Source organism: Saimiri boliviensis, chromosome 3 (assembly GCF_048565385.1).
Source record: "Saimiri boliviensis isolate mSaiBol1 chromosome 3, mSaiBol1.pri, whole genome shotgun sequence".
NCBI classification, from domain to species: Eukaryota; Metazoa; Chordata; class Mammalia; order Primates; family Cebidae; genus Saimiri; species Saimiri boliviensis.
In genome coordinates this window covers 72,587,392-72,610,135 of record NC_133451.1, presented here as the reverse complement: position 1 = coordinate 72,610,135, position 22,744 = coordinate 72,587,392, and the positions used below count along the sequence as shown (strand labels likewise).

Sequence of the window (22,744 nt, the reverse complement as noted above, 5' to 3'; positions counted from 1 at the left end):
CATACACACATACAAATTTTATGGCCCATTAAGCAAGACACATTCTGGAAGATTCTGAACTATAGTGAAATCATTCTTTGTTCACTCATGATTTTCTATTCCTGAAAAAAAAAAAATGTTTACAGATTATCTGGGGAGTCATTTCTTTAGTTCACAAAATGTGCCAGAACTAGGCAAGTGAATTGGCAGGTGTATCATTCTTTTCTGGATACAAAGCTTGTTACTAACTTTCATAACATTTGTTTCTTTTCAGATTTACCTCGTTCATCCCTTCCTATCCAAGAGAGAAGGAAATTCCCTTTTCCTTCTTTTCCTCGTTATCTCCTTCTTTTGCCTTCTTTATTCTCCTTTTTGTCTTTTTCTTTTTTCTGACACAAATTCATTGAGTCATATCATATGGTATTTACTACTCGTATTCACAAACATCAAAAGGATGGCAATCTGTTTAATATCCTGCAGATGAACATGCGCTAAAAAGTGGCATTGGCAATCGGGCACTTGCTGCCCACTGGGCACCAAGCAGCGATGTGCTAAAGATTTGGCGTGCTGTTCCATAGAGAAGAATGACATTCATTGCAGTTGTATGAAAAACAAATTATCTACCAAATGTTTGCCTCAATAAGTACTTGGACAATCATTTGTCTGTCTTTCATTCATCCCTTCAGCTCTAGTCAATGTCCAATACTTTGCTCATTTGTATTTGTGTTTATCTCTCATTTGCATCTGTGAGTTCACTACAGTTTTACTTTCTTATACCAGCCCCAACATGTATTATGAGAATCCTGCAGTGCCCAATAAGAGAAACAAGGACAAAAACAGAATACCTGTGTAGCATCTCATGGTGTCTCATTTTTGTCATGTAACATATAGCCGCTACAGGAGAACTGCTGGTGTTTCCAGATGTCAAAGACTGCTATAAGTTAACCTATGATTCAGAAAGAGAAACATTTACATTTAAAACATATCCCATTGTAGTTCATTTTGCTCCTGTAGCAGAATACCTGACACTGAGTAATTTATAATAAACAGAAATTTATTGGCTCACAGTTCAGGAAAAAGGGAAATCAGAGATCAATGGGCCAGCATCTTGTGAAGGTCTTCTTGCTGTGATGTTGCATGGTGGAAGGCAGAAGGTAAGAGGGAACAAGCGAGGGGACAAATTTGCCCTTTTATAACAGCATCAGTCCCACTAATCAGGGTGGGGCCCTCATAGCCTAATCACCTCTCCAAGGTCCCACCTCTTAAGACTGTTACAATGGCAATTAAATTTCAGCATCCTCTTTGGAAAAATCGAACATTGAAACAATAGCATATACCTCATGAATTCTAGCTGGAAATTAGAAATCATAGGTGTCAGACCCCTTATCTTAGAGATTTATAAACTGGATTGCAGAGGAAGTTATGGTTCCAGGTCCAAGGACTGGTTTGTGTCTGATAATGCAGGGATTAAAACCCAGGGGAGCTTTCTTCTATACCACATTGCCAATTTTCTTCAAAGATTTCAATTATAAGAATAAAATCAATTTTCTCTAAGCTCATATATGGAGAAATTTGTAAATGCAGTAATAATCATACAGGGGTGTCCCTCCAACATTCAGTTCAGTCCTGAGGAAAGAGTTGTGTCAGGGGAACTGAATTTAAAATTGCTTTTGTCTTCTTTCCCCTTCATTCACTCTTTTAGTTCAGGCATCACTATTATCCGCTGCCTAATATAGTACAATAAATGATTATCTTGTCCCATCTCTAATTTATCCTCAACATTTTCACTATGATTCTCCCTCCATTCCCATTTCCTCCCCTTCTAGTCTCTGGCATTGTTGGATTTTAACATCATTTCCCCCCGGGCCGTAGATTCAGCTTGGAAAGGTTACAACCCCTCAGCTTACGACCCCCCAGGAAATTCCTGATCTTCTTAAGACAGAGCCTTCTAGGTTTTCCCATGCTTTTCAAAAAAGAAAATCCAAACTCCAGCTCCACGTTCTCTCAAAGTCTTCCTAGTTGTTTTCGTGGATGCTTCCTGAGCATCTTCTTCCCTAGTTCTTGCTCATCAGCATAATGCTTGTGGGCTCGGTTTGATGTTGCCACAGTTGTTCTTAATAATCGCAGATCTGAATGGTCAAGGCAACAATTCATGCCTCCAGGAAAGGGAGGTGGGAAAAAGGCAAGACACAGAATGGGCAAAAATATTTGTAAATAATATATCTGATGAGGGATTAATATCCAGAATATATAAATAAATCCTACCACTTAATAACAAAAAACCCCCAACCAAATTAAAAAATGAGCAAACATCTTTAATAGACATTTCTCTAAAGAAGATATACAAATAGCCAGTAAAAACAGGAAAAGATGCTGAACATCATTAGTCATTAGGGAAATGCAAATCACAATCACAGAAAGATACTATGTGGATGGCTATTTAATTTTTTTAAAAAACAGAATTGTTGGAGAGGATGTGGAAAAATTAAAATCTTTGTGCATTGCTAGTGGTAACATAAAATGTTACAGTTGTTGCAGAAGACAGTGTGGCAGTTCCTCAAAAAGTAAACATAGAATTACCATGAGTCAGTAATTTTGCTTCTAACTATGTACCCAAAAGAACTGAAAACATGGGCTCAAACAGATATATGTATAGTAACATTATTCACAATAGCCAAAATCTGGAAGCAACACAAATGTTTGTGGAAAAATTAATGAATAAACAAAATCTGCTATGTACAATCAATGAAATATTATTCAACCTTAAAAAGGAGTGGGATGCTGATATTTCCTACAGCATGGATGAGCCTTGAGAAAAATATACTAAGTGAAATAAGTCACACACCAAAAGACAAATATGGTGTGATTCTATTTATAAGAGGTGCCTGGAACAGTCAGATTCCTAAAAACAGAAAGTCGAATCATGTCATCAGGTGCTAGATAAAGGGATTAATTGTTTTTTAATGAGTATGCAGTTTTAGTTTGGGATGATAAAAAATTTCTGAAGATGGACAGTGGTGATTATTGCACAACAATGTGAACGTACTAAATGTTACTGAATTTTACACTTAAAAATTGTTACAATGATAAATTTTATACTGTGTATATTTACCACATAAACACTTTATTGTGGTTATGACCCACCCAGGGCTGATATAAGTAACATATAATACCACCTCATGGATCATGCCTCTCATGTAACCAATAACTTAAAATTATCATTGTGCTAACAATTTCTAAATATGCTGTTAGCCTTTCTCCAAATGCATATATCCCCTGGAGTTATTGTTGTTTCTTTATTTAAAAAATGTCCTATTCTCCAAATAATGAAGTTCAGAGGTTCTGTTTTTTTCAACAGGCATTTTTAGATAATATTCCCTAAGAAATATGGTAATATTTGCTACCCTGAAAACTTTCAATAGTCCAAGTGAAATTTTCTCATCAGTCTTACATGAGTATACTAGTTTAATTGCACTGAAATGAAAGTATGGTTAATTATGAACAATAGGAGGGAAAAAAAGAGCAACTGAAAGAACCTTAGCAGTATTCCCATTAGAATGCTTCAAAAGAAGTCTTAACACATTGAGTTCATCTTAGTTCAATTATTCTTGTCTTCTAGGAAAACACATGCTAATAATAAAGAACTTGTCTTTGTGTGCTAAAATACATGTTCTAAAGCTAGTTTCTCTTTAAACATGATCCATTATCCATAAAGCATAAGTTTCAAATTTTAGTACTCTTTGCATAACTCTGAAATAATATACATTTTAGTTTTCAGAATCTTCAAGAATGTTGAGAGATTTTTCACCACAAAGAGTTTTAAGCCCTTCTCCCTGATCCTTATCTGTTCCCTTTCTCACATTTCCTGGAAAAAAAATGGGCATGACCCCAAGTGTGGCTCTGAAATTGTTGCTCTGTAAAGATATCCATCTGTTCCATTCATTGTCTTCCTAGTCATATTTGACTGGGTTTGGGATGTCCAAATACATTTCTGTTATTGTCAACACTACAGAGCCAAGAACTCTTTGGACAAGTAAACTGCATTACAAGCAATTGCCTTATGTGTCCTCAAAAGAATTGCCCTTGCGGGAATCCAGAACCTTTATTGCTAGAGAGAATGTGGAATACTCAGTAGGAAAAAAATGCACTTGATACTAGACTTGCTATCAAAATGACCATTTTGAAGATGACAGTATGTAACAGAAAACAAAACTAATCCAATATCCAGTGAATATGGCATTTTAAGTGTGACCTTTCCTAATGGGCTGATATTTCAGAAACTTTTATTTTTCATGGATGTTTTAAGGTGTTTATATCTCATACATTTTACTTGGATGTAACTACATAAGGTTAAACAATATATAAACTATATAAGAAGACATAATTTCTGTTTATTCTTCTCTAAGGTATAATCACAGGGCCAATTTTTAAAAATGCAACAGAAAATTCATTAAGCTGGAGGTTGTTTCCTAATGAATACGCATAGATGTGAATTTTATTCTTTTTATTCCCATAGATCTCTGGATCAATCTTCAATTATAACTTCTCAGTTGCTACCTCTTAAAGCAGAATTATTTATAGAAGTACATTTTTGATAAGTACTTCTATTTTTACAAATAGAAAATTTTACAGATTTTAAATCCAAATATGCAAAACTTGAGATAGTGGTACTACATCACTAGGTTCATTAATCCAATTGTCAGTTACTGAGTGACCTATATGTACCAAGTATGGTGTCAGCTAGACATTGGGAATATGAAGATGAATAAGATACTTTACCCATAAAAAGGTATAGTTTTATAGCTGAGGCAAGCATATGTATTAAATAAAAATGTGATAGCTATTTCTCCCGGGCTATATCAGACTGGGGATAAAACCAAAGAAAATAAGAAACATTATTTCTTGAAGATGTCTTGCAAGAATGTCATCTCCTCATGATCTTACCTTTGGTCATGTAGGGCTGCTCCAGCATTCACACTAAGATTGGCCTTAGAGCAGCGGCAATGAGGAGGGTTTTATTCACAAGAGTGCCATTTGTTGGCTCACTATTCTTTACACAAGCTCACCTATACCTCTTCCTTTATAGCTATGCAGCCTTTTTTTCCTTTTCACATCTAAAGAACATTTAAAAATATTCATGCCAGAGCCCCATCACCAGAAATTTTGTCTTAATTTGTTGGCATATTTTTTGAATTATAGAAGTGATTCTAATCTGCAGCCAGGTTTGAGAACTGTCCTAAGGGACTTCCCACTATAATTGGTTTCTTGACCCAACCAACCAAGTCAGCACACAATCAAGTCTAGTATCCTAGACCTAGAATCATTAAAAGAATGTCCGGCGCCTGGCTTTTTTCATCCCTTGATTCCGGGCTCTAAAATTGCTTCTGGACAGGGCTGAAGGAGACTGAGGTGAGAGGCTTAATCATCCTCTAGTCTACTAAATGGGGAACATTACTCCTATTGCTCTACAATTTTCAGTACTCAATTCCAAATAGGCATAGGGCAATTGTTCAGCTATGTGACCAAGTAAGTCCAGTATTTGCTGCCAGTTAGAGATGGAATTCTATCATATGCAACTGAGAAGACTTCCACTAACATAACCTCCTTTTCAGACTAAATTTTGTGTTATCTTCTCAGAGTTCCTATAAATTATTTAAATTATCATACAATCCTCTAGGAGCAGTTAATAAATAGCATTTTAATTATGTGTTTGTCTCCTTTATCTACTAGACCACAAGCTTTCTTATGCTAGGAGCTCTCTTATTTTTGTGTCTGTGTGTGTTTCTTTCCAGTAGAGTTTGGCAGAGAACAGATGTTCAATTAAAAAGAAAACAAAATGTGATGAATGAGTAAAAAAAGAATAGCTTCCTAATATTTAAAGCATTTATGGCCGGGCGCGGTGGCTCAAGCCTGTAATCCCAGCACTTTGGGAGGCCAAGACGGGTGGATCACGAGGTCAAAAGATCAAGACCATCCTGGTCGACATGGTGCAACCCTGTCTCTACTAAAAATACAAAAAATTAGCTGGGCATGGTGGCGTGTGCCTGTAATCCCAGCTACTCAGGAGGCTGAGGCAGGAGAATTGCCTGAACCCGGGAGGCGGAGGTTGCGGTGAGCCGAGAGCACGCCATTGCACTCCAGCCCGGGTAACCAGAGCGAAATTCCGTCTCAAAAAAAAAAAAAAAAAAAAAAAAAAGCGTTTACATTATTTCTTCAACAGAAGTAATACCTAAAATTCTAAAATGTCTCTAAAGAAACTTTTTTTTTTTTTTTTTTTTGAGACGGAGTTTCGCTCTTGTTACCCAGGCTGGAGTGCAATGGTGCGATCTCGGCTCACCGCAACCTCCGCCTCCCGGGTTCAGGCAATTCTCCTGCCTCAGCCTCCTGAGTAGCTGGGATTACAGGCACACGCCACCATGCCCAGCTAATTTTTTGTATTTTTAGTAGAGACGGGGTTTCACCATGTTGACCAGGATGGTCTCGATCCCTTGACCTTGTGATCCACCCGCCTCGGCCTCCCAAAGTGCTGGGATTACAGGCTTGAGCCACCGCGCTCGGCTCTAAAGAAACTTTTAATTAAAACATTTAAAAAATAATATGGCCTGGCACTGTGACTCATGTCTGTAATCACAGTGCTTTTGGAGGCCAAGGCAGGAGTATCACTTGAAGCCAAGAGTTCAAGACGAGCCTGTGCAGCATACTGAAACTGCCATCTCTATGAAAATACAAAAATTAGCCAGGCAAGCATAGTGATGCACGGCTGCAATCCCAGCTTCTCTGGAGGCTGAGGTAGGAGAATCACTAGAAGTTAAGAGTTTGAGGTTACAATGAGCTATGGTAGTGCCACTGCATTCCAGCCTGGGCACTAGAGCAAGGCACAGTCTCTAATTATAATAACAGTAATAATATTAACACTACTCAGAACATGAACAGTTAATCTTAAATTCTACTCAGCTGTCACTGTGCTATCACATTCTAGAACTGAATGCCTGTTAACATGTTGGCAGTATTTTAAGTCATGCATAAGACATATTAAAAAAAAACAAAAAACTAAGCCTAGAATTCTGAAGGCACCACATTTTATCCATTGTAAACAATGTGTTTTGAAGAATTTTATCTATCACTGAATAAGTCTGTTAGTCTTTCTTGATTTAAAGCTAGTGGGTCAATAAAATTACTCAAACTATGGCCAGCCATAGAACAGAATAAAGTGGATTATTTAATTTGTTTATTTATCTGTACTTATTTTTCTCTGAATTTTCTTCATTCAAGGTGTAGCACATTTCCCCAATAAACACTTTGTTATTTTATTAAAGAATTGCTGAGGATAAACATATTCTATTTGAAAAAAAATCAGTATTTGCTAATGAAGTTGGCACCGTTGAACTACGAGATGTTAACAGGCCTTCTGTCTGCAATATAAAATCCAAAAGTGCAAATTCTTCTATTATGTAACCTACAAAACCATGTGTCATAATAGGTTATCACTCTCCTGAGACAATCACAACAAGCTCTAATTCATCTTTGCTCCAATTTATTAGAAAATTCCAATGTAATGAGTATCAGCCAACTTTAAGATGCAATAGACCGAGTGTTTGTTTCCCCTCACCCCAATGCATGTGTTGAATGAAATTTCAACCTTCTATATGATGATATTAAATGTGGGGCCTTTGGGAGGTAATTATTTTTTGAGTGTGGAGCCCTTGTGAATGGGATTAGTGCCCTTAAAATAAACGCTAGAGAGCTCTCTTCTCCTCCCCTTCTGCCTTGTTAAGATACAAAAGGAGGACTTTCTGCAACTTGGAAAAGGGTTCTCAGAATTGGAACCTGGTAGCACCCTGACCTTGGACTTCCCAGCCCCCAGAACTGTAAAAGATAAATTTCTATTGTTTATAAGCCACACAGTCTATAGTGTTTGTTTTAGTAGTCTGAACCTTTGTTTTAGTCGTCTGAACTAAGACCTACTGTTAACTAAAGCTTTTTTCTAATTTTTAGCAATTATATCTTAAATTTGGATTTAATCTTGGATTTACACTTTAGACCCTTTGCATAAGTTAAATTGAAATACATATTATTTGCATAAAGACACTTAGGATATAAAACAGAATATTCATAAGCCAGCTTAGCCAATATTTTTCTTACAAGTATTTTATTAAAACTGATAGGAAAATCAAGGATTTTAAAATCTTCTTTAGTTCTATTTCCCTCATTTTAAAGCCATGAAAGGCCCTACTTTTATAATAAGGTGAAAATCTATTAAAAAAATGACAAAAACAATGAAGTATTACAAACTTTGGGTATGGGAAGAAGTCAAATAAAGAAATTAGACCACACTAAATAGCTTTATTTCCTAACATGATCCACCTGATCTCTCTTCACCTTATCACACAGCTCCTCACTCTCTAAACTATATCCATGCTATCATAAAGTCCTGCCAATCTTAGATCAGAATTATTGCTTAAATCTATTCACGTTTCTCCAGCTCTGCTACTGGTACCCTAGTTCAGTATATTGCTGTTTCTGACCAGATGTTCACTTTAATAGCATCCTAACTATTGTCCTCTCATCCTTCCAGGTTTTCACCATACCATTATCCACTTTAGAAAAAAGTGGATTGCAATTTTAAATGAAAATTTAATTAATTCTCTTCTCCTTCTCTCTTTTTTTCACTATTCTCAGGATAAATACCAAAACCTTTAACGTAACTTTTGAGGCTCAGTGTGGTCTGGTTCTGCCTCATCTCCCAACTAAAGCCCCCTCATTCTCTAAGTTCTAGATATATGACCTTCCTTTAATTTCTGGAACATAGCATTTTTCTACAGTGTTTAGTTTTATGTTTGAATCCATGTCTAGCAAACCACTGTGCACACGCTCATAGACAACAAATATCTTGGTGACTGTGCAGAATGAAGAAATGAATGTATGAATAAATGAAGTATAATATTGCAGGATAATGCCATATTAAGTGGATATGTAGAAGTCTAACTTCTGCTCTGCCATGCAAAATACATATTTTAAGTTGTTTTCTTCAAAAAATAAGCCACTAGTCAGCACCATTGCATAACATATAAACAATTCATTATAACTCAAAGCAATAGTTCTTTGATTCTCATGACAGGATATTTATCTTCACTGTGATTAGGAATACAAATGACCCTTACATATTATATGCATTAATTAAAATACTATTCATTTATAGTAATCTGTAGAAAATATCTTCACAAAGATGTTGCAAAATTCATATACACACAGAAAAACTCATATTTTGACTGAGAAAGACACAGATGCATTGGAAAGTAAAAATAACTTGAATAACAATTTCTTTGAAAGAATACAATTTTAAAATAAATGTGTGGTTCAGACTGTTTTCTGAATGGAATGCTGAAGTGATTCTGAACTGAGAGAGTTATAATCTAATCTGGTCCATTTATCCTATGACTCAGTGGATAAAAACCAATTGTGTGAAGGATGAGAAATTAAAGGAAGGTTAAGTATCTATCATGAATTACATAATGTATTAAGAATTTAATATATATTATCTCTCTTAATCCTTGCAGCAACCTGAAGTATTACCTACCATTGTCTACAGTTTGCTATTGGGAAACAGAGCCTAGAAATTACACAAATATTAAGGAACAAAAATTGTATCTCTTTGACTCTGACAATATCTCTTGATTTCCTGTGATTAATTGCAGAGCTCATATTTCTGTTATTTCTTCTTTTAAATAACTACCATAGATTATTCTAATCTTTGGTGATTATTTTTCTATACAGATTTCCAAGTTACTGTCCCCTTCTAACCCTTGTTATGAACTTTACCTTGGTATTTTTTTTTTTTGGTGGCTTTGTTATCTTCATTTCTACCATTCTCTGAATAAGATGATTTATCAAAGAGCAATCATTGATTAAAATGTATTTTTGTCTCTTGAATTCACCATTTATCTGAATGGTAAATGCTGAAATTTTAAGATTTTGATTTCATCAAAGAGGTTTGATGTTACAATACTCCTATACATCTTTTGTGACCTAAATTTTAAATTATACTTAATATAACCTATCTCCAAAGACCATATGTTAAGAATTATTTCTGGGCCACTCATCAGATTTCCTGTATTCTAATCTTAACTTCTTAAGCAATAAATTCTAAAGAAAATTACTTTAAAACAAAAGAACTTTATATGCCTATAATAGAAAATACTTATACAAATGGTAAAATGTTCTGATGGTTTCTACACAGTATAAAGCATTAGATTTATAGATTTTGGCTTACTGTTATTAAGTCATAGCCAATCATAGCAATGATTAGTTTATTTTGTTACTTTTCATATGAACGGTCTCTAATTTTAGAAGTAGTCCTGTTTGAATTAACCAATTAAGATATAGACTCCAGTTTTACATAGGCAGTCACTTGATACTCATCTCACCCCTAGCTGTCTTTCTTTCTGATTTTTATGTAAGAAAACGGTAAAAACAAAACAAAACAAAACAACACTGGTCTTACCACTGATTTTAGTCCCCAAAAAACCTTTTATGTTTTTGTAAAAATGTCACTGAAAAATAAATCTTCCAAATCATCAACTTTCATGAGCATCAGTTTTTTCTGGATTAATGGAAAGATGATAGGAATAACAAATTTAAACATGAAACTGCACTACCTATAAACTATTGTCAAATTTTTTTAAAAAGTCAAACCTAGATAAGGAAAGACTTTATTAAAAAAAAAAAAAAAAAAGGACTACTGCAATAGGGAAAATGCTCCAGTCTCCGAAATTTCCAAGCATCTCAAAATTAAAAAGTACTTTTTTTCCTATAAAGTAATGAAAGGTATTATAAGTCGAATGTGTTCCTCCAAAAGATATGTTGAAGTTCTAATCCCCAAAACCTCAGAATAACCTTATTTGCAAATAAGGTCACTGCAGATATTTAAAATGAGATCATAATTTAGTAGTGTGAATCCTGAATCCATTATGACTGGTATCGTGATAAGACTATGCAGACAAGAGGGAAGAATGTCATGTGAAGACGGAGCAGACCTTGGAGTTCAGTGTTAAACATTCTATCTCAGTTTGCATTGGTTCACTGCATGCCATTTCAATCTTCAAATTTAATTCCTTTTTTTTAAGAATTTATTTACTTACTTATTTTTATTTAATCTCTTTTGTTATGTTTGTTTGGGGTACCAGTTATGCATTTATTGGACCCCTGTGGGTAGTATTTTATTTCTGTTACCAAGTATTTTGAGTTATTTCTTCAAGCCTATTATTATTTTGTGTTTTTTACTTTATTTGTATGTAATTTAATTTAATCATTCTAATATAGCTTTCATGTCTCTACTCATGCTTATATTTGTCTTCCATTTCTATCTTAGGATCTGCCTGATAACTTTTAATCTTTTGTTGCTTTATAGTCTCTGTTGTATCATGGTGTCTCCTTTTATAAACTCTTTTTTTCTCTGTATGTTCGTATATATGTAAATGTATGTACGGGTATTAGAAAAAGTATGTGTATATATTATATGCAAATATAAATATATGGCTTGTAATTTCTTTGAAAGTGTAAACAATTACTTGTCAGACAACTGTCTTTTTTACAAGTGCTTTTTTGATGTGTGTCTAACACTTACTGAGCATTTACAATTTGCAGGCACAGCTCTAAGCCTTTAATGTGAATTACATAATTTGACGTAAATGCTTCACTTGCTTTGCAAATACTATTGAACTTCTTTTTTTTTATATATATATAGAGATGGGGTCTTGCTATGTTGCCTAGGCTGGACTTGAACTCCTAGGCACAAGGGATCCTTCCACCTCAGCCTCCCAAGTAGCTGGGACTATAGGCATGCCCCCACTGCACTCAGCCACATACTTTTTTTTCCCCATATTTCTTTCTAATTATTAGTCATCTTTGAAGAAATAGGATGCGTTACTTACTGGAAATTATAAAGTAGTACGGCCAGGAAGGGACTGTAAGGTAAACTGAAGTTTCAGCAGACTCTATTGGGCTTGTTGTCTTGTTGTCTCTAATGACTCCTTCTTTTCTCAACCAAGCTCAATCTCAGACCAAGGGTTGCAAACTCAAATGCCTACAAGCACTATGTATACATAGGCATTACAAGTATATGATAAGCCCGATTTACTTTTTACATTTAAAAACATTCTGTTAAAAATTATATACTAAGGTATTTTTATCAATATTCTTATTCAAATTTCACTGAAAACAACAGTTACAAACAAAAAGATTAGCCACACACACACACACACACACACACACACACACACACTCTCTCTCTCTCTCTCTCTCTCTCTCTCTCTCTCAAAACAAGCAAAACAAAATGAAAAAAATAAAAAAAAACTATGAAAAACTGAGATAACACTGATTTCAATTATATAAGGGAAGCTACCCCAGTGCTAAACCAGACTATTAAGCACACCTGGCAAATACTGAGAAGTCATCAGGAAGCTGAGGCAGCATGCAGAGAAGCAACAGACCCCACATCTGACCTCAGGTAGAGCACATTTCTTCCCTCAAAATAAGTGTTTCCATGACGAAAGGCATATCTAGTAAACTGTATATCTATATTTATATTTTAGTTCTTCAGTGCTTACTATTCCTATTGCAATAGTTTACATAGTCACCTTTTTGGAAATAATATTTCCATTTTTTTTTAAGTAGGGAGAGTGAATGGTACTACATATTATTAATTCTGCTTATCCTTATAAAGTTCGGCTTTATATACTAGTGTTGTTAGTTGTCAATTTGTAGGTCTCAGAGTTTTTCTCATATATCAACACATGGAAGATAGATTGTGTGTTTTCTTGACAAATTGGAGAGAAATAAATGAGCATAAACTTTTTTTCCACTTTGTGTGAAATATTACTAATTCAGAGCAATAACACTGATATCTAATGTTGATCTGAAGATTTTATGGCAGTTACTGTGCTTTTGATTAACTTTTAAGAAGTGTGGCATCTGAATTGTTTGTTGACAAATTCAGGTTTTTTTCTTCTACAAATTGATGTTTTCAAATTAGTGGACCCATACTCGTTGCAGTAAATCTTACTGTTACATAATAAATAAAAGTTCAAAACAATGTAAGTGACTGGCAATATTGAAATTTTCAAGTGTATTATATAGTCATTAAAAATAATGTTATTGAAACATTTAATAAAATGTAAAACGTTCAGAATGTAATCATCCAAAGAAAGAAAATGGATACAAAATTATATTTAAATAATCTCACTTTGGAAAGAATATATAAAAATATACATAAAACAATTGAGATAGAAAGTATATTAGTCTGTTAATTGTGCTTATCTCTGAGTCATAAAATTACAGACAATCTTTAATTTTCTTCATTGTGTTTTCACCGAATCTTCTAAGTTGTCTCCATTAGACATGGATTTTATAAAAAGAATAAATAAAATTGTATAAACGGTGATTTATAGAAAAAAAATAGAAAAATAGCCTATGGTAACAAAAGGTTTGGAATTACTAACTTAATGCCACAGTAAAACTCAGCAAAGCAAAAGAAGAGGTAAATTTATTATTCCGTATCTTTTTTTTTACCAGATGATGATGATTTCTGAGACTTTTTTTAGATACAACTGAACAAATCATGGTTAACTCCCCAGCCTAGTAGATTGTTTAATCTTAATGTGAAGAGACATGACATGCATCCTTTGATTCTGAAAACAAAAAATGGCAAAATGAATACAATTAAAATAATTAAAGAAATTGTAATTTTTAAAACGTTATCTCTTTCTGCCTCTTACATTTAGTCTTTTAGTATGTTGAATACGCTTGGGCAAACTTTTGGGTTTTCTATATCCTCCAACAGTTGCGCCACAATTGCTAGCAACAACAATAGTAACAATAATATTAATAATAAATACAGTGTATCGAAGCACTTGTGAAATGAAATTCACACAATTCAGTTTTTATTTAACAAAACAATTAGAAATTGTTAAATACAATATCATCTCAAGTGAAACAATGAACACTTAGTAAAGAACTCATTTAGTTCTTAATTGAAAGTGTCATAGAATGCCAGATACAGATTTTGTACTGGAATGAGTGAGCCTTTCAGTTTAATAGAACTGTTATTGCATTTTCATGTTTTAGGTGAAGAAGAGTTGCTTAGGCTCATATATTAAGCATTGTCAACCCTTACAAGTCAATGTATAGATAAAATTGTAGATGAGATCATGACAAAAAGTTAGTGCTCCTGTGAGCCTTCTATTTATTATTGTGCTTAACATCATTCAGGATTAGTTGCAGTTACAAAAAGTTATCTGTCAAGTATTTGATTAGTTATCTTTAAACATCCAAGTATTTTGAAAAGGCATCTAAACTATATTTCTGGTAGACCAGACACCACTTAGTAATGACTGCTTTGTAGCTACTTGCTTTTAAAAAAGTATTTTGAACAATTTCACTGTGAAAACTATATGTGCATATATATATATATACTTTTTCCAGCATGAATTCTTCTCTAGGGAGAACCTTTACCTTAAAACATTCTGGTATGTTTCCAAGGCTTTTGTTTCCATTCACAGAGAAAGGTGAGGTCAGGAAGGGAACCTTAACCCCATATAGCATTAGGGTCTTTGTCAGCTATCACCAAGAGCAGGGTTTATGACAAATGAGGAGCCAGGCTTCCAGCTGAATTTCAGTTTAGTTATTTTTGTTTTAATGTATGTGTGAATCAATTAATCCTGTCATAGAAGGGCATCGTAAACTGTGTGCCAGAGTTAATGAGTCAGACATTATCACATCATTACACCAGCTGGCATAATGTAGCATGTGTTGTTTGTCATAATATACACTGCCATGCTTAACAACCATTAATTGTTTACACGAGCAGTCATATTTTTCTTCAAAGAACCTTCAGCGACTGGATAATATTTTGAATGCTTTTTAAGTGAATAACTATTGCAAGGAAAGGATATCCTCACTAAAATAGCCTACAATGTAAGAAACTGAATCATGGGGAAGACATTTCGATGACAGTGAATGTTTTGAGGACCAAGACGTTTCTTCTTTTCAAAGAAAATCTCTGTGCTGCAGAATCAGCTGAAGACTGATTTACATGATTGATTCAACTATTGTTAAGAAAATGTTGGTGAAGTAGAATTCCTTACTGGCACATTTTTTTAGAGGATCAATGAGGCCTGTACCTAGGATACATGTATTACCACTAGGACTTTCTGATAGAAGATATAATCATGGATTTACAATTTTTAAAAAAGCATTGTAAAAAGCTTGGCTATTTTTGTTTTCTTGGCTGATGAAAGGCAGCATGTGGTCATCACAGCCTAAAGTTATAGTTTACCAGCTCTCTGTGGATTGGTTTCAGGCAACTTCTGCACATTTTCATTGGCCATATGGCTTTTACCAGCCAAACATGAACACCACAAGTTAAGGTAGTTTCCGAAAGAGTCATGGCATAAATCATGGTAACCTTTAACCCAGAGCTGTTTTTTTTAATGGATATTTGGTCATAGGTTAATAATGTCTAAGTTAGCCAAACAGATTTAATAGAAAAATGAATTTACTACAAACACATATTATTTTTACAAGCAATGAGCAAGTAAAAAATTAAACTAAATACAAGGAATGAACACAAGAAAGAACTAAATGCTACTGATGAAAAAAGATCTGATAATGTATATGAAAGCACTTTGCAAATTGCATACACTGTTATAGCACTAGAAAGTGCTACTATAATCATTGCTATGATTGTATCCAGTTTTCATGAAAACTTAAAATTGCTTGTGATTACTCATGATTATGGTAGAAATAAAGAAAAAATAATTTCATACAAATCAATTCCATAGAATTTCAAAAATATGTTTATATTTCATGGAAGAAGAAAACATTATATTGTGATGTACTGAAAATATTTTGAAACACTATTCGTGTTTTTACTTTTTTGATTTTTTATTGATATATAATATTTGTACATAATTATGTTATACATATGATATTTTGTTACATGCATACAATGTGAAATAATCAAGTCAGGGAGTTTAAGAGATCCACTGTCTCTAGCATTTATCATTTCTTTGTGTTGGAAACCTTTCAAATCCTCTTTTCTATTTTGGGATATGTAATATACTATTGTTAATTATAATTACTAGTTACCCTACTGTACAATTGAACCTTAGAACTTAGTTCTTCTATATAACTGTTTCCATAACCTGCCTGTCTTCATGCCCTCATGCCCTCCAACACACACATCCTTCCCAGCCACTGGTAATTCTCATTCTACTCTCTACCTCCATGAGATTGACTTTTCAAGCTTGCACATATCAGTGAGAACATGTAATATTTGTCTTTCTGTGTCTATTTTATTTAACTTAACATAATGTCCCCAGTTCCACTCATGTTACTGTAAATGACAAGATTTCATTCTTTTTTATGGCCAAATAGTATTCAATTGTGTGTGTGTGTATTATCCTTATCTATTTATTTATCCATTGATAGATGCTTAGGTTGATTTCATGTCTTAGTTACTGTCAATAGTGCTGCAATAAACATGGGGTATAGGTATCCCTTTGACATGTGATCTCTATCCCTTTGGACACATACCCAGTGGTGATTGTATGATAGATAGATAGATAGATTGATAGATGGATAGATAGATAGATAGATAGTACAATAGTTCCATTTTTGGTTTTCTGAAAAATCTTCATACTGAGTCATAATGACTGTACTAATTTACACTCTTACCAACAGTACATAAGACTTCCCCCTGTTTTTTGCATCCTCACCTGCATCTGTTTTTGTCTTTTTTAAAGTAACTTTTATATAACTCAGGTAAGATGACATATATCTCACTGTGGTTATAACATGCACTTCCCTGATGATTAGAGATGTTGAGCATTTATTTGTGTATTTGTTGACTACAAGTACAGCTTCTTCTAAGAAATGTCTGTTCAGATCCCTTGCCTACTTTTAAATGGGTTTGTCTGATTTTTTTGCTGTTGAGTTATTCATATAGTCTGGATATTCGTTCCTTGTAAGATGAATAATTGGCAATTTTTTTTTCTATTCAACAGGTTGTCTATACATTCTGCTTATTGTTTCCTTTGCTATACAGACAATTTTTAGTTTAGTGTAGTTCCAGTTTTCTATTTTTGTTTGTGTTACCTATGCTTTTGATGCCTTAGCCATAAAATCCTTTCCTTGACCAGTGTCCTGAAGTGTTCACCCTGTTCTTTGTCCTCAACCAGCTTCATAGTTTTGAGTCTTATGTTTAAGTTTTTAGTGTATCTAGACTTGATTTTGTACATGGTGAGTGAGAGGGGTCTGGTTTCATTCTTATGTATATGAATATCTGGTTTTCCCAGCAAGATTTATGGAAGATGGTGTGTTTTCTTAAATGTATGTTCCTGATGTCTTTGTCAGAAATCATGATTCTAAATAAGTGGATTTAGTTCTGGGTTTTCTATTCTGTTTCATTAGTTTATGGTGTCTGTTTTTATACCATTACCATTCTGTGTTGGTCACTAGAATCTTGTGAAATATTTTGAAGTCAGATAGTGTGATGCTTCTAGCTTTATTCTTAGAATTCACTACCAGGTTGGTATCTACCATCATGAAAATGCACAAAAGTATACAACTCCCTGGCAGAACAAACAAAACTGAGGAAGAGAAAGGAGTCAAATGTTGCCACTACAGAAAACCACCAAACCACAATGATAAACAGTAAGAGAGAAAGAAACAAAAGATATACAAAGGATATACCAAGAAAAAAATCTAAAACCAGGAATAAATCCTCATGTATCAATAATAAACTTGAATATAAACAGATTAAATTATCTGCTTAAGAGAAATAGGCTGGCTGAATGAATTAAATAAACATGAGCTAACTATACGCTGCCTGCAAGAAACTCATCATTTGTAAAGATACATACAGACTGAAAGTAAAAGGATGAAAAAAGACATTTCATGCAAATATAATTTCCACCCAGATACACAAAGCAAATATTATTAGATCAAAAGGAAAAGAGAGACTAAAATACAATAATAATTGGGGCTTCAGTCTTCAGCATTAGACAGATTACCTAGACAGAAAATCAACATAGACACATTGGATTTAAACTACACTTTGGAACCAGTGGACCTAACAGGTATTTACAAAATATTTCATCCAACAGCTACAGAATACACCTTCTTTCCAATGGCACAAGCAACAATCTCCAGGACAGACCGTATGTTAGGATACAAAAGAAGTCTCAAAAATTTAAAACAATTGAATTTACGTCAAATATCTTCTCAGACTACAATGGAATGAAAATAGAAATCAATAACAAGAATTGTTACATGTCTAAAGTACACAAAAATTAAACAACATGGAAAAACTTTATTTCCTGGCTTTAAGGATTCTGCTGAGAAATTTACTATTAGTCTGATAAGGGTTCCCTAATATGTAATTGATTTTCTCTTGCTCTATTTAAAATTCTCTCTTCATTTTTGACTTTTGACACCTTATCTATAATTTTCCACGGAGAAGAATGTTTTAGGTTGCATCCATTTGAGATCTGTAAGCTTATTGTATCTAGATGTCTAAATCTCTTGCTATACTTGAGAAGTTCCCAGCTATTATTATTTCACTAAATATACAATATTATATATATGGCGGCAGGTCCTTGGGCCCCTAGGTAGTGTGCATCACATCACTAAAGGCAGTAGCAATGTTGGGACAACCTTTGAGGTCCCAAGCAGGATGCACTGCTGTTAACAATGGTGGTGATAAGCTGGACAGGTCATTGCCCAAGTGACATATGTGGGTTGGTTATGGTGATGGTGGCAGCAGGCTGTGTGGACCTGTCCTCAAGTTCCCCAGTAGGGGTGCATGGATGCCAACTATTGTGAACAAAGTGGGGTAATCTCTAGGCCTCCAGAGTGCATGCTTGGGTACCACTGACAGATGATCTGGGTTAGGCCCCTTGATGGTATGCACATGTACCTAGAGTGACCAACAGGGTGGGGCAGTCCTCAGGCCCCTGGCTGTGTGGTTGGGCACTAAGAGGGTCAGTGCCAGGCAGTGTGGGTCTGCCCTCAAGTCCCTCTGAAAATGTGCACAGGAAAAGACTGTGGTGGGTGCGGGTGGGCATGGGGTGATCCCCAGGCCACCAGACAGCATGCTCAGGCACCAGCAGTAAAGTTGTGTCTTTTGTCAGACCTCCTGATGATGCACCCACATGCTCAGAGTGACAGATGCAACTGGATGACTTCCAGGTCCCCAGGCAGCGTGCTTGAACACTGGGAGAAGAGCCATAGGCACAGGGACAGGCTGTGGAGGGCAACTCAGGGCAATTCCCAAACCTCTAAGTAGCATGATCAAGTGGTGGGAGTAGCAGTGGTACGTAGACAGAATCTGCCCTCAGAGCATGTGAATGTTTGCTGCAGCTCTGCTACTATGGGTGGTGGGGTTGCTGTCAGTGTCAGTGGTCCCCAGCAGGTGGCTTTCAGGCTGTGTTGCATTGCTTTGGCTCCCTTAGTCCAGGCGCCAGCCTCCCCAGTGTGCTGTTACCACCTGTTACCTGGAGTGTAAGACTGTGTGGGCTACAATGCTGGGGACCTGGCTGTACTCATTGCTGTTCCACCTTGCATTGTGCCACTGCAGTCTTCCAGGTCGATACTGGGGGATGTCACTAGGGCTCCAGGGATGTGAAAATGTGGGGGATATGCCCCATCGCAGTACGCAGTCTAACGGAGGCTAGGCTCTCAAATTGGTGCCATGTTGCTGCTGCTTGGGTCTTGGAGGATGTGGGACCTAACATGAGCTCCCTCTCTGGAGTAATGCCATCTCATGAACTCCAAACAGCTCCGTATAGCAGTCTCAGGGCTTGTGAAGGCTGAGGGGGACTCTCCCATGGCTAGAATTTCAGGAGTCCTCAGTGGCAATGTGCACCACTGGGGATATCTCACTTACCTCACCCTGCCTCACAACGAGGATCTTCTGTGGGCTCCCAGCTTATCCCAGAAGGCTGGCTGCTTTGCTGCAGCCTCCTTCCCCGCCTCAGATGTTTCTTGAAATCGCTCTGCTGAATGACAATATTCTTTTTTAAAGGTTCTATTTAAACTGTGATTATTCATTCACTGTTTGGTTCTTCTTTGCAGAGGAAGCAAGTGCTGGGTGCCTCTAGTCAGTCATCTTGAAAATCAGTTTCAATAACAGAATTTTGGGAAGTGGTCCCGGAACTCTGCCGCGGCTCGGCGGTCTGAGTTACCAACCACTGCTTTCTCGTGCTCATGAGCCGCCACCACCGTGCGCGGCCACAGGGATGCGACACCGCCAGAAGGACAAGATGCACGTTACCAGTGCTGAATACGCTGCCTTTTATGGTGGCAAGAAGCCAGATTTTCCACAAACACATTTTCTCTGTTTACCTTTCGACCCCTGCAGTCTCTCTCCGCGCGCAGCCTTTCGTTGCCCCAGTCAGCTCTCGGAAGGTATCGTCTTTGACTGGCTGAGCATTGTTCCACGGCTTTAAGTACGGGACCAACGCCAGCAATGGAGAGAAGCTGGACAGCAGGTCCCCGATAAGCCCAACTTTGCCAAGAGCAGCGAGGGGAAGTGCCACTGCCCCCTGCTGTTCACCGTGTTCACCAGCAGCGCCCACACCGCGGCCGTGAGGCCGACCGGCAACGTCTACGCCTCTGAGGCAGCGGAACGGCTCCATACCAAGGCCGAGAACATCCAGGGCCTGCTGACCGAGGAGCCCTTCTCCCGGGAGGACATCATCACCCTCAGGACCCCGCCAACGTGGAAAAGGTCAATGTCTCTAACTGCCATCATGTGAAGAATACATGAAAATAATAGACCCAGACGAAGAGAAGGCCAAACAGGACCCATCTTACTATCTGAAAAGCACAAATGCCGAGACCCAAGAGATCCTGCAGAAGCTCTGCAAGGAGTTCGGAGGGGACGAGATTCAGGCAGCCGCCATGAAGGTCCGGGAGGAGAAGAACATGGACACGCTGAACGCTGCTCGCTCTTCCGCAGGGAAGGTCACGTGGACGCGCTGAACGCTGCCCGCTTTTCCGCAGGGTAGGTCACATGGACGTGCTGAACGCTGCCCGCTCTTCCGCAGGGAAGGTCACGTGGACGCGCTGAACGCTGCCCGCTTTTCCGCAGGGTAGGTCACATGGACGTGCTGAACGCTGCCCGCTCTTCCGCAGGGAAGGTCACGTGGACGCGCTGAACGCTGCTCACTCTTCCACAGGGTAGGTCACCTGACCACGATCGTTCAGGAGACCATACGCTAAGCAGCTGCCAGCGGCCAGGACACGCTCCGCTACCAGTTTTCGAGGAAACAGGGTTACATGCAGCTGCATGCCAACAGGGGCAACCTCGACCTGGAGCCGCACTGGGACCTGACACAGAAAACCTGAGAAAACTTCAACAGGCTTTGCAAGAAGCATTATTACGATGGCACCATCTTCCACAGAGCCATCTGGAACTTTGTGGATCCAAGGAGGCGACCCCACAGGCACCGGCAGAGGTGGGGAGTCATGCTAGGGGAAGCCTTTCAAAGACGGCTTCCGGCCCAACCTCTCGCACGCCGGCCGCTGCATCCTCAGCATGGCCAACTCGGGGCCCAGCAGCAAGTCTCAATTCTTCATCACATTTCGCTCCTGTGCCTACCTGGACAAGAAGCACACCGTCGTTGGACGGGTTGTTGGGGGCTCATGTCTCAATTGTCTGTCTCTCCACACATGAATCTAAGTTTAGGTTAGACAGGAACTTTGTTTATAAAGGAGCAATAAAAATGTGTTACATAAATTAGCTGGTTAAATCTACTTCTTTTCCATTAATATATAACGATCTCTGTTTTTCTTCCAATTTTTACTATTAGTAATGTCCCAAGAAGCCTAATTTTATCAAATAAACATAATGGAAAGGTATAAAACCAACTTCAAATAATTAAATTTTATGTAAATAATAAAGAATGTCAAAAACTAAATCACTCTGGAAACTACTGACATCATATACTGTATAGTGTTATTCTTGTTGGAAAGATATTTTGTCATGTTCTGCAAACACAATACCTTGCCATAAAAGCATGAAGACCTCTTTTAACTTTAAGGATATGTGCAGAAATTTAAGGAGAGAAGAAGCTACCAAAATTTTTTTTTTTGACCAAGTAGATATGTGAACTTATTGCTTAATATCTTTTTTAAGTATCAGAGGTAGTCTCCACATTCAGAAATTAAGAAAAAATAAGCTTATATTATGATCAGAAATACTTTGATTGGAAATAAGAAAGGCCTAGCACTTCAATGAAATAGTTCCTTATATATGGATATTCAAATAGATGCACAAAAATAAATTAATAAAAGAAACATATTAGTGGGATGAGTAATGATGATTTCAAAATGATTATTAAAGAAGGATTATTGGGTAGTTTTGTTTAAAGACAGGCAATCAGGCAAAACAACACAGCATATCCGTCTTACCTGGATAATTCTATTAAAAAATTCAATAACTTCTCATTAATTTGTCTTAACATACCAGTAAAACTTTTTTTTTTTTTTTTTGAGATAGGGTCTCACTCTGTTGCCAAGGCTGGAATGCAATGACACAATCTTGGCTCACTGCAACCTCCGCCTCCCGGGTTCCAGTGATTCTCCTTCCTCAGCCTCCCTAGTAGCTGGGATTAAAGGCACCCACCACCACATCTGGCTAATTTTTGTATTTTTAATAGAGAGGGGATTTCACCATATTGGCCAGGCTTGTCTCGAAATCCTGACT

At 36.7% G+C, this 22,744-nt stretch overlaps 1 pseudogene; it reads left to right on the top strand.

Annotated features, from left to right (window-relative positions):
* Positions 1-19,405: 19,405 nt before the first annotated feature.
* LOC101036928 (RING-type E3 ubiquitin-protein ligase PPIL2 pseudogene) lies at positions 19,406-21,712 on the top strand (annotated as a pseudogene).
* The last annotated feature ends 1,032 nt before the right edge of the window (positions 21,713-22,744 follow it).